The 13,199-nt window shown below is 42.9% G+C and overlaps 1 long non-coding RNA gene across 1 annotated transcript; it reads left to right on the forward strand.

The window, feature by feature from the left end:
* The first annotated feature begins 348 nt into the window (after nt 1-348).
* On the forward strand, nt 349-4,136 carry LOC307227094. Its single transcript, XR_013843803.1, has 3 exons — nt 349-423; nt 632-703; nt 4,104-4,136. It is a non-coding gene; the product is annotated as an uncharacterized lncRNA (long non-coding RNA).
* The last annotated feature ends 9,063 nt before the right edge of the window (nt 4,137-13,199 follow it).

Here is a 13,199-nt window from a genome sequence, read left to right on the forward strand (position 1 = left end):
CAACCAGTTACTGCCAGTATTTGTTTAATCTCTTCATGCCATCTTGCACTGTAGGAGTGCTCTTTTTCATAGGGTAGTGCAATGCAAAACACATTTGCTTTCCAAGAAAATCATGCCAAAATTGCTTCTAATACCTCTCCTCCTCTTCAATCTTTTTGTTTTGCTCCTGGTGCTCCTGGTAACAGCAACAGCTGTCAAATATGGCTTTAGGCTGTCTGACTCCCTTGGGAGAATTTATGCGTTTTTCTACTTCCTTTTCTTATTAGGAGGCAGGAATCCACAACACCTATTAGAAAAAGTATGCATAAAGGGTAATGACTCTGCAATTTATTAGGGGTCTGTTCTTCTTCAAGCAAGTCATCAAATATAAGCAGAAAGTCTGACTCATTGGCCCCAACTGAGAAAACTGCCAGGATGCAGCAGGTGACTATGAAGAAGTCTCAGTTAGGGGTGCAAAACTTGGCATTCAAAAATTCTGGCACCTGAAGCCCAATGCCTCTGAGAGCACGCAGAGTGCCTTTCTGCCCCAAATGAAACTTTTTTAAAGGGCCTAATGGCAAACATAGCTGAGCTCATGTGCAAAAAATCTTTGCTTTCTGGCAGTGGTGTGCAATGAATTTTTTTTTTGTAGGGGAAAAGTTAGGGCCAGAGATGCCAGCTTGCGAGAGTGATTGGTCGTGGTGGGGAGTCGCGACGTCCTATGGTGAGTTTCAAAGAATCCAGTTTCAAACCATGACTGATGATGATGGCTTGATCACTAACCATAGTCTAAAGTACCCACTGTTCCTCAAATTTATAATATGTGAGTAGGAGAGCCATGCCAGCTCATTCATGTAACACTAAACCATAGTTAAGTGCTTCTTAGTAGGCTTTGTTGAGCTTGTTAAACCAAATTAAGAGTCTATAATTCACAAATGGAGGCAATATTTTTTAAAACTTCTGAAAGGTGTTGTGATTATGATTCAATGCTAGTATAAATACAGTGAATCGATCTGAGGTCCTGCACCCATTTATTGTACAAACAACAAACAGCCAGCAGAAATACTCAGGATTTCTAAGAGCACAAATGAGAAGAAGGCTGGCTGTTTGGTCTTGTTCATAAAATTATCTTCCTTCCCTGGAATTTCCTTTTTAACACTACTCTGCAGTCGAGAATCCTGCCTCAGCATTCTGAAATTAGCTTTACTATGCCGTAGTCCTCCAGAGATCATCCATCTTGCCATTCCTCCAACTCCCAACCTGAAGCAATAATCTAAACAAAGATTTTGAATTAAGGAGTTATTGCTGGAATTGTACAGTCATCATATCATGGCAGAGAATCTGGCCTACCATGTAGAGTTCCCTTGAAGGGAATGGCAGTGAAATTTCTTTTCTTTCTTTCTTTCTTTCTTTCTTTCTTTCTTTCTTTCTTTCTTTCTTTCTAATATGAATATATGAGATGTTTGTATATATTGTGGCCCATGTACATTATGGCATGTTGCATGTGTACAATAAACACATAGGAAACTGATGTGGGTTGGAAATGGCTACAACTTTGCTGCTTACAGCAACATCAGGGGTTGGCAGGGCAGAGGCCCTTCTCGGTAGTAGCACCTGCCCTGTGGAACACCCTCCCAGCAGATGTCAAGGCAATAAAGAACTACAGTGGTAGCTCAGGTTAAGTATTTAATTTGTTCCGAAGGTCCGTAAGTAACCTGAAACTGTTCTTAACCTGAAGCACCACTTTAGCTAATGGGGCCTCCTGCTGCCACTCCTGTGCCGCCGGAGCACGATTTTTGTTCTCATCCTGAAGCAAAGTTCTTAACCTGAAGCAATATTTCTGGGTTAGCGGAATCTGTAACCTGAAGTGTATGTAACCCGAGGTACCACTGTATTTTACTTTTAAATAATAATAATAATAATAATAATTTATTATTTGTACCCCGCCCATCTGGCTGGGCCTCCCCAGCCACTCTGGGCGGCTTCCATAAAAACCAAAAATACACTAAAATATCACAGATTAAAAACTTCCCTGAACAGGGCTGCCTTAAGATGTCTTCTGAATGTCAGGTAGTTATTTATTGCTTTGACATCTGATGGGAGGGCGTTCCACAGGGCAGGCGCCACGACCGAGAAGGCCCTCTGCCTGGTTCCCTGTAGCTTTGCTTCTCGCAATGAGGGAACCGCCAGAAGGCCCTCCGCACTGGACCTCAGCGTCCGGGCAGAATGATGGAGGTGGAGACGCTCCTTCAGGTATACTGGGCCGAGGCCATTTAGGGCTTTAAAGGTCAACACCAGCACTTTGAATTGTGCTCGGAAACGTACTGGGAGCCAATGTAGGTCTTTCAAGACCGGTGTTATGTGGTCTCGGCGGCCGCCCCCAGTCACCAGTCTAGCTGCCGCATTCTGGATTAGCTGTAGTTTCCGAGTCACCTTCAAAGGTAGCCCCACGTAGAGCGCATTGCAGTAGTCCAAGCGGGAGATAACTAGAGCATGCACCACTCTGGCGAGACAGTCCGCAGGCAGGTAGGGTCTCAGCCTGCGTACCAGGTGGAGTTGGTAGACAGCTGCCCTGGATACAGACAACTGTTTAGGGAAGTTTTTAATGTTTGATGCTGTGTTGTTTTTACTATTCGTTGGAGGCCGCCCAGAGTGGCTGGGAAGGCACAGCCAGATGGGCAGGGTATAAATAAATTATTATTATTATTATTATTGGCATGGCACTGGGCAAGGATCCTGCTACTGAGCAGCCCATCAGCTGCCTCTCCCAACCCACATGCTGGCAGGCCAGTCCCCCGAGGTAGGGTCATAAGATGATATCATAGGATGACATGCACAAGGCCTTGCTGAAGGCCGACCCTACCATAACGGAACTTGTGACAATAGACATTCAGTAGCACAATATAAACAGTGGTTACTATGGGGAAAGCAAAAATTTCACAGCATCTTGTCTAATTGCAACGATGAGTAAAATGGTTCCCCAGCCCTAAAGGTAAAGGTAAAGGACCCCTGACAGTTAAGTCCAGTCGCAGACGACTCTGGGGTTGCGGCGCTCATCTCGCTTTACTGGCAGAGGGAGCTGACATTTGTCCGCAGACAGTTTTTCTGGGTCATGTGGCCAGCATGACTAAGCCACTTCTGGCGAACCAGAGCAGCACACGGAAACGCTGTTTACCTTCCCGCCGGAGCGGTACCTATTTATCTACTTGCACTTTGACATGCTTTTGAACTGCTAGGTTGGCAGGAGCAGGGACCGAGCAATGGGAGCTCACCCCGTTGCGGGGATTCAAACCACTGACCTTCTGATCGGCAAGCCCAAGAGGCTCAGTTGTTTAGACCACAGTGCCACCCGCGTCCCTCAGCAACTGACCATGGTCCAGAGCAGCCTTACTCAACCTGTGGGTCCCCAGATGTTGTTGAACTAAAACTCCCAACATCCCTAGCTAGTAGGACCAGAGCTCAGGGATGATGGGAGTTGTAGACCATCAACATCTGGGGACCCACAGGTTGAGAACCGCAACATAAGCTATTAACCAATGGTGGGTGAATGGGAAAGCCAATGGCAGCAATGCAAAAGTTGTGGCTGCGGTCCGTGCCTGGATTTATAATCCAGGAATATACCAGACCCGCTCGTCCATTCATGCCTACCTCTTGAAGCCAACCCAGCTACTGATTGGCTCCCGTGGGGCAAGGCCTGCCCAAACCAGTGCAGTGTAGCTGAAGAGGAAGGAAGCATGCCACCTTGCCCCTGCGGCTGAGGGGGCCAGCACTGTGTGACATGCTGACATCACTTGTGCATGTCGTGCTGACATGTTGCATGTCGCACATATGATATGTGGTGTGCATGTGTGGCATGCCCATGGGTTACCACAGAATATTGAGGGGGCCAGTCCATCTCCTTGAAATTTTTTTTGGGGGGACCGGCTCCCCCTGCCCCCCTAGGTGCCACGCTGCGCAGGGGGCATACCAAGCCGCCTCCCTGCCTAATGGCATGGGAGCTATATTTTGCTTCAGCCATTTTCTAAGAAGAGAAGCTCACTGAATTCTTATAAGTTCTCAGGAGTCCTTGGAGTACAGAATATTTACTTTTCATGTTGTTTTTCCGCTTGCGATACAAGTGAAAGGAGTGACAGCTTAATCCTCAAACTAAAACAAGGGCAGAGCTCCAAAGATGATGCCAGTTGATAAGATCTTCCTTCCGGAATAAAGTTAATTTAGCATTGATTAAAGGCACCATCATGACAGCCCTCAAGACAGAGATCCCTGCTCATCTACAAGAGTAGGTTCAACCCTTGGTGTTTTTGGAACCAAGCAATGTTTTCCATGCTATTGTGGGAAAGAGAGAGCAAGTACTGTATTATCTCAGGGAGAAAAGCACCAAGAGGAGGACATATTTGTTGGCCATGCTCAGCATCTGAAGAGAGAGGGATTTTTAAAACAAAAAACAAAAAAAACACAATATTGTTTCCCCAGGAACAAATTTCTGCATTTCCAGAAAATCAAATTTGCAATTCCCAGTAATAATTCTAGTTTGACATCTGCAGTCTGGTATTTCCCCACATCAGGGAAACAAAATTTGCCAATCCGTACTCCACATGCTTCAAAAGCGTGTATCTGTTTTCTGCATGAAATGAGGCCCATGCCAGATCCATAGCTGTTTTTCTTCTTAGCTCTTCCTTTCTCCCAGAAACCAGGCACAAGCAATGCAAAAAAGCTGCCTAAATTATTTAACTACCATTACTTTATCTTGTCTGATTTTTTCCAGCTCTTTCGGGGCTGCCCATCGCTTAAAAATTCAAGCAGAACAACAGCCGTTCTTGATTCCATAGTCACAATCACTGTTGCCCAGATGTGGGGAACCTTTGGCCCTCCAGATGTTGCTGAAATATACCTCCCATAAACCCCAGCAAGTATAGCCAACAGCCAGGGATGATGGGTTGCAGTTCAGCAGTTTTCCCCTCACATAGGGCAATTTCACTACCATATTCATTTCTATGCACACTTATATATGCATATATGCATATATAATATATGCATATTAGCATGTACTGTTTGGTTGGAAAACTGCATTGCTAAACTCAGATAAATATGAATTTCGAAAGATGGCTGTGTTTCTAGTTCTCATATTGTTTGGGAAAATGCACATTGGACAGATTTGTCTTTAGATGTGAACCAAATCAAATTTCTCCCCCATTCCTAACCCCAGATGAAAAATTTGCTAAAATTACACCAAGTTTTCTTATTATTACGCTTCTATTTAGAGATTTATTTGGAGTCTGTCTTATACCAAATTTTGACGTAAGTATAATATAAGCAAGAGTGAATGTGAGTTTATATATTTCTCAGTACTGTTTATAGTCAAGCATGCACAACTGTATTTTTCTTAAAAATAAAACACCTGTGCACAGTATTTGTGTATCACACATAGTCATGATTTATAGAGTCACACTGTAAAGTAGCATTTTCAGCCAGCAGTTAGAAAAAGAAGGCATTAAATGGTGGGAGGAGCAGGGGTTCGTTCAGACAAAATGCAGGAGCTGAGTAGGAACAGCGGAGCCAAGGAACAGAAAGAGGAAGCAGGTGGTCAGGAGGGAAAATTGAGGAGAACACTTTTGCAGGAAGAAAGCAGAAGGGAAAGAGACAGAGGGGCCAATGGGGCTGGAGAGCAAGGGCATGTTCCTGCTTGCATCAGCGTAAGAGAGCACAGATTAGGAAATCTGAGTCCACACAAAAATGCAGTCCAATCTGAAAGTGGTAAGTACCGTATTTTTTGCTCTATAAGACTCACCTTTTCCCTCCTAAAAAGTAAGGGGAAATGTGTGTGCGTCTTATGGAGTGAATGCAGGCTGCGCAGCTATCCCAGAAGCCAGAACAGCAAGAGGGATTGCTGCTTTCACTGCGCAGCGATCCCTCTTGCTGTTCTGGCTTCTGAGATTCAGAATTTATTTTTTTCTTGTTTTCCTCCTCCAAAAACTAGGTGCGTCTTGTGGTCTGGTGCGTCTTATAGAGTGAAAAATACGGTAGATTCCACAAAATGCAAAGGGCTCTGTGAGACTTGGGAAGGACACTTTCAAAAAATGTGAACTGGGCATACATGGAGCAGTCATCACCGCTTCTGGTTCGAGGCAGATGCTCTATGTTGAGGGCAAAGCCAAGCCGTCTTAATCATCATCACCACATCCAAAGGAGCAAGGATCTTCGCCATGACTGACCAGGAAAAGAGCTAACTGCTCTAGAAGAGTGGGGGGGTGACCTGTATGGGTAAAGGGACCATTAGGTCCAGTTGTGGCCGACTCTGGGGTTGCGGCTGTGGCAATCAAACAGAGTCCCCAGACGTTTCACCATCTATTGATCCCTGTGCCCCCACTTTCTTTCTCGCTGCCACCACCCAGGGGGGAAAATAATGAAGATGATATGTTCTGATATTTTGTTATGTTGAAATTGTTAATATATATTTTTTAATGCTCATAGTTGCAAAGAAATGTGGGGTGTCCCAGAAAACTGCATCGTATTTCTTCAGTGACACCACGGCCGTTAGAAGTTTTGAAAAAGAATGCACAGATGGCTGAAAGGGGACACAGAATGGAAGGCCAGAGGCAGGAGGGCACAAAAATAAGAAATATTTTTCTTTCCCATAATGGCTTATGTTCTATGCCATGTACTTTGATATTTTTTGTAGTTTTTTGGCTTTTTCCATTATTATTAAGGATTTTTCTTTTGTAATTTTGGTAGTTTATATTTATCTGTATTTGTTTAAAGCAAAATAAGAGTATTTTAAAAAATAAATAAAAGAAATATTTTTGTTGTGGGGGGATGCCGAATTCCATCCTCACTCAGGGCACCATATTACCAAAGTACGTCCCTGGTGTAAGGCAGGCCTCCTATGTCCTCCTGCGCACCTGCTTTCTCCACACTTACGATATCAGAGAAAGGCGAGTGAATGCCTAGTTTGTTTTTCTCTCCCAGAACACACACTTCTTTCTCTAATTAAAACAACTCTCTCAGTTCTTTTGGCAGACTTCTCAAGAGCCAGAAGGGTTCTTCACTCTTTCCTCAAGTAGTAACAGGCTGGTACTGCGAGCCAAAGTACAGAACAATTTGAGGTGTTTCCTCATCTTCGTGCCCACGAAGATGGATGGAGTGCAGAGGAGCGGTACCCCGGCAATGATCCTGGCTTGTTACCTTGAATGTGAACTTTGATAATTGCACAGGTGCTCATTAGGAGAGATAATTGCCCTGGCATTTCACACCCCACCCCACTGGTTTTTCAGCAGCAAGCCATTTAGGAAAGGAAGGCGCAAGATCTGCCACACATCTGGAGCCAAGAATTGGTACAAGGGCCCATTCCCTGTCTTTTGCTGTTGAGTTCATTCTAGTAGAGCAGGGTGGAATCTAATGGTTTTTAAGAAGCATTAAAAAAATATTCACAATTTCAACATAACAAAATATCAGAACATATCATCTTCATTATTTCCCCCCCCTTTCCTCCCCACCTCCCCAACAAACCCTCCTCTCCCAAGACTTCCCTCAGCTCCTGTCTCTGATTTCTGAACACATATTGTTCTCTGCATGCTGTAAAATTGTATAAATCCTTATATTATCTATCTACTATATTAACCATCAATAGATTTGTGTATGTTTATTCAAAACCTGCCAAGGAGTCCAGGTCATTTTGCTGTCTTTTTAAATAATATGTAAAGAGTTCCCATTCTTCTTTGAAGTCACAGTTGTCCTTGTCTCGCAGTTTGTATGTCAGTTTAGCCAGTTCTACATAGTTCATCAATTTCTCTTGCTACTGTTCTTTTGTCGGGGTTTCCTCATTCTTCCATCCTTGTGCTATCAAGAAAGAAGCATTAAAAAAAATACATTGAATTTTCCATAAGACTCACCTTCGCCATCTAGTGTCACATTGTCTATTGCACTTCAAACACACTTAAAACGTTTTATTTGCAGCTGTATAGCTGAGTCCTAAGTGTGCGGTGGGGTGGCAGGGGAGAGGGTGAAGCTTAAGGGAAAGGATGTAGCTTTGTCACTGCTATTTTTCTATTTTAAAAAAGAGGTGCCAGAACTCACCATGAACACCTCCCTTGTTTTCTTCTAATGGCAATGGCACCCACCTGAGAGGTGCCGGAACTGAGTTCCTGTGAGTTCCAGCTGAAAAAAGCCCTGAGCCTAGCAACATATGGGGATTATGGTGAAATTTGATTCACTTTGCATTGAAAGGCGTAACTACCTAATTCTCACCTTTCAAAACAATACACCCAACCAAACACAGCCACCTTTCAAAATTTGCACTCATCTGAATTTTGAAATGCAGGTCTCCAACGAAGTAATGTGTACAAAACTGCATCTTCTGGGGTCAACAATGCACAAAAAAGGCATATTCATTGGTACCTTGGGTTACAAACACTTCGGGTTACAGACTCCGCTAACCTGGAAGTAGTACCTCGGGTTATGAACTTTATCTCAAGATAAGAAGAGAAATTGTGTGCCAGTGGCGTGGCGGCAGCAGGAGGCTCCATTAGCTAAAGTGGTACCTCAGGTTAAGAACGGTTTCAGATTAAGAACAGACTTCGGAATGAATTAAGTTTGTAACCAGAGATACCACTGTATTTGTTAATTGGCCTGAATTTTCATTTTGATATCTCAAGCTCCAAAGCAGATACAGTGGTACCTCGGGTTAAGTATTTAATTCATTCTGGAGGTCTGTTCTTAACCTGAAACTGTTCTTAACCTGAAGCACCACTTTAGCTAATGGGGCCTCCTGCTGCTGCCGCACCGCTGGAGCACAATTTCTGTTCTCATCCTGAAACAAAGTTCTTAACCCGAGGTACTATTTCTGGATTAGGGGAGTCTGTAACCTGAAGCGTATGTAACCTGAAGTGTATGTAACCTGAGGTACCACTGTACTATGTTACACTCATGTGATAGCACCCCGCCACCCCAGCAGCCTGAAATGGTGCAGTCAAGAAACAGTCCAGAATATCTCTTTATCCAAAAGCATTTTGCTTGACGGAATGAATGGCAACTCTCATCACAGCAGACATTCAGTTTGTAACATTCAGTAAGAGAGAAATCAACATATTTATTGGCCTGTATGCTTGAGTATCCTTTCAGAATCTATTCTGATTCCTATAAAAATTAATTAGAAGGAAAGAAGAAGGCTGGTCTCCCCCCCCCCCCCCAGTTCCAACACAGCGTGTTCTCCAATAAATGAGAGCACGTGTTGTGGTGTGGGCCACTGGGCCAGGCCTCTTGTTGCCAGGCAGGTTAATAGTTGTTGCCTGGCATTGTGATTGGATAACCGGGTTGCTGGGGCAAACTGTTTGTTGCAAATTGGGTGGGTGGGATCATAGTCTTTAAATATTGGTGCACTCTGGTTTCTCTTTCTCTTTGCAGAGTGCATCGGATCACCCGTCCGTCCGCCCTCTTTTCCGGTTGACCTTGCTTTGCCCGTCATGGGGTCGTCTGCCTTGGTGTAGGGGCCTAGTAAGAATTTTGCCATTTGGTGATTGGCTGTGCCATTTGGTTTTTGCCTACTACTCAGTAATTCGTCACAACTTGTAAGGTTGCGGTTAGGCATTGGTTATAATATGCTGGTGGTGGAGGAGTCAGGATAGGCTGTGCCTGCCCCTCCTATTGCGCTGAAGGGAATTCCGTTAAAGGAATCCTGGGGCTTGCCATGATTTCGTCCAATCCCTGTCATGGGACCAGGGCCAGCAAGCCTTCGGGCAGCTGCTGGGGTGAGCGGCGTGGTTCTGACGCTTAGCTCAAATGACCCCCAAGTTTGACTTTCCCTTCTACTGGCTACCGATCGGACCTCGGGATGTCAGTTCTGTCCCAGGCGGGGGGACAGATAGTCATAACCAATGTCTAAACAACCACTCACTGATTTTGTATTTTAATAAAGTTGTGGCCAAAATAGTGCCCAAAAAACCAAAACTAAATTACGTGTTATGTGTGAAGTTATTTGAGGGGTGGCCTGGGGACCTACACACGCAACTCTTAGGTGGGCACCAATGCCATTCTAAGAGAATGAGGGAGGCATTCATAGTAAGTTCTGGCACCTCTTTTTCTAGCAAAATAGCACTATCTATATGATACACTGCACAGAATTTTGTATGACTGATAAGACTTGCTAATACCTTCCTGTTTCTACTCACAGAAACTCAAGACATTTTTGTAGCATTATTCGTCATACAGTAAAGTTAAACCAGAATGCCAGAAATGATCTGGACCACCTTATCAGCCTTGGATTAAAAACAGAAGACATATATCAGATTCAAACGCATTAGTCAATTTTCCTCCTGCTCCTTCTCCTCTCTCTCTTTTTAAGGTTTCTGAGAGTAAAACCAGATAACATTTCTGTGTGTGTCAGAAACATGGTTTTTGGCACAAACAAAAAAGATGTTCAATAAAAAATTAAGTTTCACAATTTTGGACCAAGTTATGCAGAGCTTAGCTGTGATTAAGGTTTCACCACTGCAAAATACCAGCCATCTTTTGAAAGTTCAAAAGTCCTCTGTATTAAAACAGAGGTTCTGTCTCTGCTGCAGTGATCCTTGCTTCTTTCGTAGACAAAACTCTACGCTTCACATTTCGTCAAGTGGCTTAAAGGCTGGAGCCATAGAAAATCCATGCTCCTGAAACAGATGCCTATCCATTTCTCTGAAAAACAGGTACACAAAACTCTTCTTGCGGTGGTGTGTGGCCTCATCATGCTGGCAATGCTAATCCAAATGTTTCAAATACGTCGGTGAAAACAGTACCTCCCTTGCAGAGAAATTCTTCATAAAGATTACAAACGTTCTATCTATACTACAAGGTTGTAAACCAAAGTTCCACACTATGGTGTTTTTCACATACAACTATAAAAGTGCAGTGAGGTTTTTATATGGTCTGATCATCTTTCTTTGCTCCTTTTTTTTCTTTTTGAAATAATAATAATAATAATAATAATGTCCTCATTGTTCAAGTGAAAACTAGAAAGGCTTCATTTCCCCATAATAATACAGGGCAGGAAAGAACCCCAAGCCTCCATTGATTCTGCACAAAGGGACTGTTCTTATACTACTTTTCATGGCAGTTAAGTAAGTCGGCTATTAACCAGTGTGATGAAAGGGCCAAAGATGGGAAACAGGGGACCTGCACTATCATGAATAAGACCCGTCACAGTTAGAAAACTCTGATCATCACGCTGTAATCAGCAAGAAACAGACCAAACTGTCAGGAGCTAAAATATTTAAATCTTAACGACAGGCAAGATATAAGCTGTGTGAGGGAACATTTCAAGCTCCTGTCAAAGCGCAGACTCTCTTGCTTTCGGGATGAAATGATGTGGGTGGATGGAGAAGAGGATATGTCATTTTAACTATTCATTATAGCTCATCTACACAAACTCAGGGCCCCTAAAGAAAAGAGAAATAAAACACATGCTATTATGAAATATATCATCAGGGCGAGTGTTCTCCCCATTTCTGTATGGGAGGAATGTTGCTCTTATCCACGGTCTGATCTAATAAAAATATAATATGGAGGAACTCAATATATAAGCTCTGATATATTTACTATTAGGCATATTTCATATTAAAAAGCTTCAGGCCAATCAATGGCATCCAGGTAAACACAACAAATAAGAAACAAAAACAAAAATTTAAAAGGAGCAACCAGATATGGATTTTTAGTTCACCATATCCTAAAAACTATGGGAAGGAAACACTGTGAATGAAACAAAACATATACAAAGCATAAAACAAAATAGTGAGAGGTCATATCCAACTATGGCTGCAATCCTAACCTCACTTACTTGAAAGTAAGCCCCAGAGAATTCAATAGAACTTACTTCTAAATAGACATGGTTAGGACTGTGCTTATACTCCCAAGTAAATGTACACAGAATTAAAAGCCTAAGCATAAAATCCTATCATCTGAAACTGTTCTGCAAGCTCACTCCCATTTTTCTTTCTCCTTATCTTCTAAGCTTGCTTTTTGACATTATCGTGAGACATGTCAGTCATTGCCAAAAATGTGCTTTCATCACAGGGCTGCCATATTAAAGAATTTGAATATTCCTGGGAATATCTTTCATTGCTCTTCACTTACAAGAATGTAAATCATGAGTGGGGGGAGAGTGCATCCAAGGGTGGATGAGGTTAGGGGCAAATTCTTTCTTTCTTTCTTTCTTTCTTTCTTTCTTTCTTTCTTTCTTGCCAAGGGTGTGAGGGAAAGAAGATGCCTGGTGAAGCAATTATTTGGGAGCAAAGTCAGCCTTTGAGGGGAAGGGTCATCTACCCAGCAAGACCAGTAGACAGTTTCTTAAATTACAGAAGTGCCCCCCCTCCTTCATTCCACACTTACACGCACACACAAAATTTGCTCTGATGATTTATTCCTTTACTTACTAAATATTAGAGTTCATACCCCACTTTTCTTGCAAACAAATCCAAGCAGCTATGAGTAGCAAATGTTAAAAATATGAAAAGAGACTTAAAACAATAAGGACAGAGGGCGAAAAGAGACCTTCCCACAGGCCAGGAGAAATGGAGAACATCACCACAAACCAATGAGAAGCCTTGGTGGGAGGTGGAGGAACAGACCTCAGAAAATAACTAATGACAAACTATGCTTCGTAACACTTTCAAGGCAGGTAGCTGTGTTGCAGGAAAACCAAGAACATCAGAAAATATAATGTCATGATGATTCATCCCATCTTTCTTTGCACAGGAAGAGAATGAGGGCAGAGGCCACTTTTTGTTAAGGTTTTCCTAATCTGCCACACCTGGTGCCCCAAATTCATGATTGTTTGAGAGATCCTTCTGGCACCAGTTAGCTCCCTGTTCACCTTTCTGAATGGTGACATAAAGCCTTGGCCTGAGTCTCATTTACACCAGTTCTGTTGCAACCCATTCTTCTCTCTTTTTTCTTGTAAGGACCATCTTCCTACTACCTTACCTGTGGTTCTCCAGATGTTGCTGAGCTACAACTCCCACCAAGATGGCTGTCAAGAATGGGAAACTAACCAAGGAGGTCTTGTTTTTCTTTACAGGGATCGCCTCCTACCTCTCTCTCTCTTTTCTTTTTTTGTACTATTGTTAAATGGAATGAAATCGTTATAAATTAATATGTATGTTTTGTATTTTATGATATGATGTTGACTTTTATGGAAACCGCTTTGAGGTCTGCATGACATAAAGGGAGTATATACCCGATATTTTTTGCTC

This window comes from Podarcis cretensis, assembly GCF_951804945.1.
Source record: "Podarcis cretensis genome assembly, chromosome: 11".
NCBI classification, from domain to species: Eukaryota; Metazoa; Chordata; class Lepidosauria; order Squamata; family Lacertidae; genus Podarcis; species Podarcis cretensis.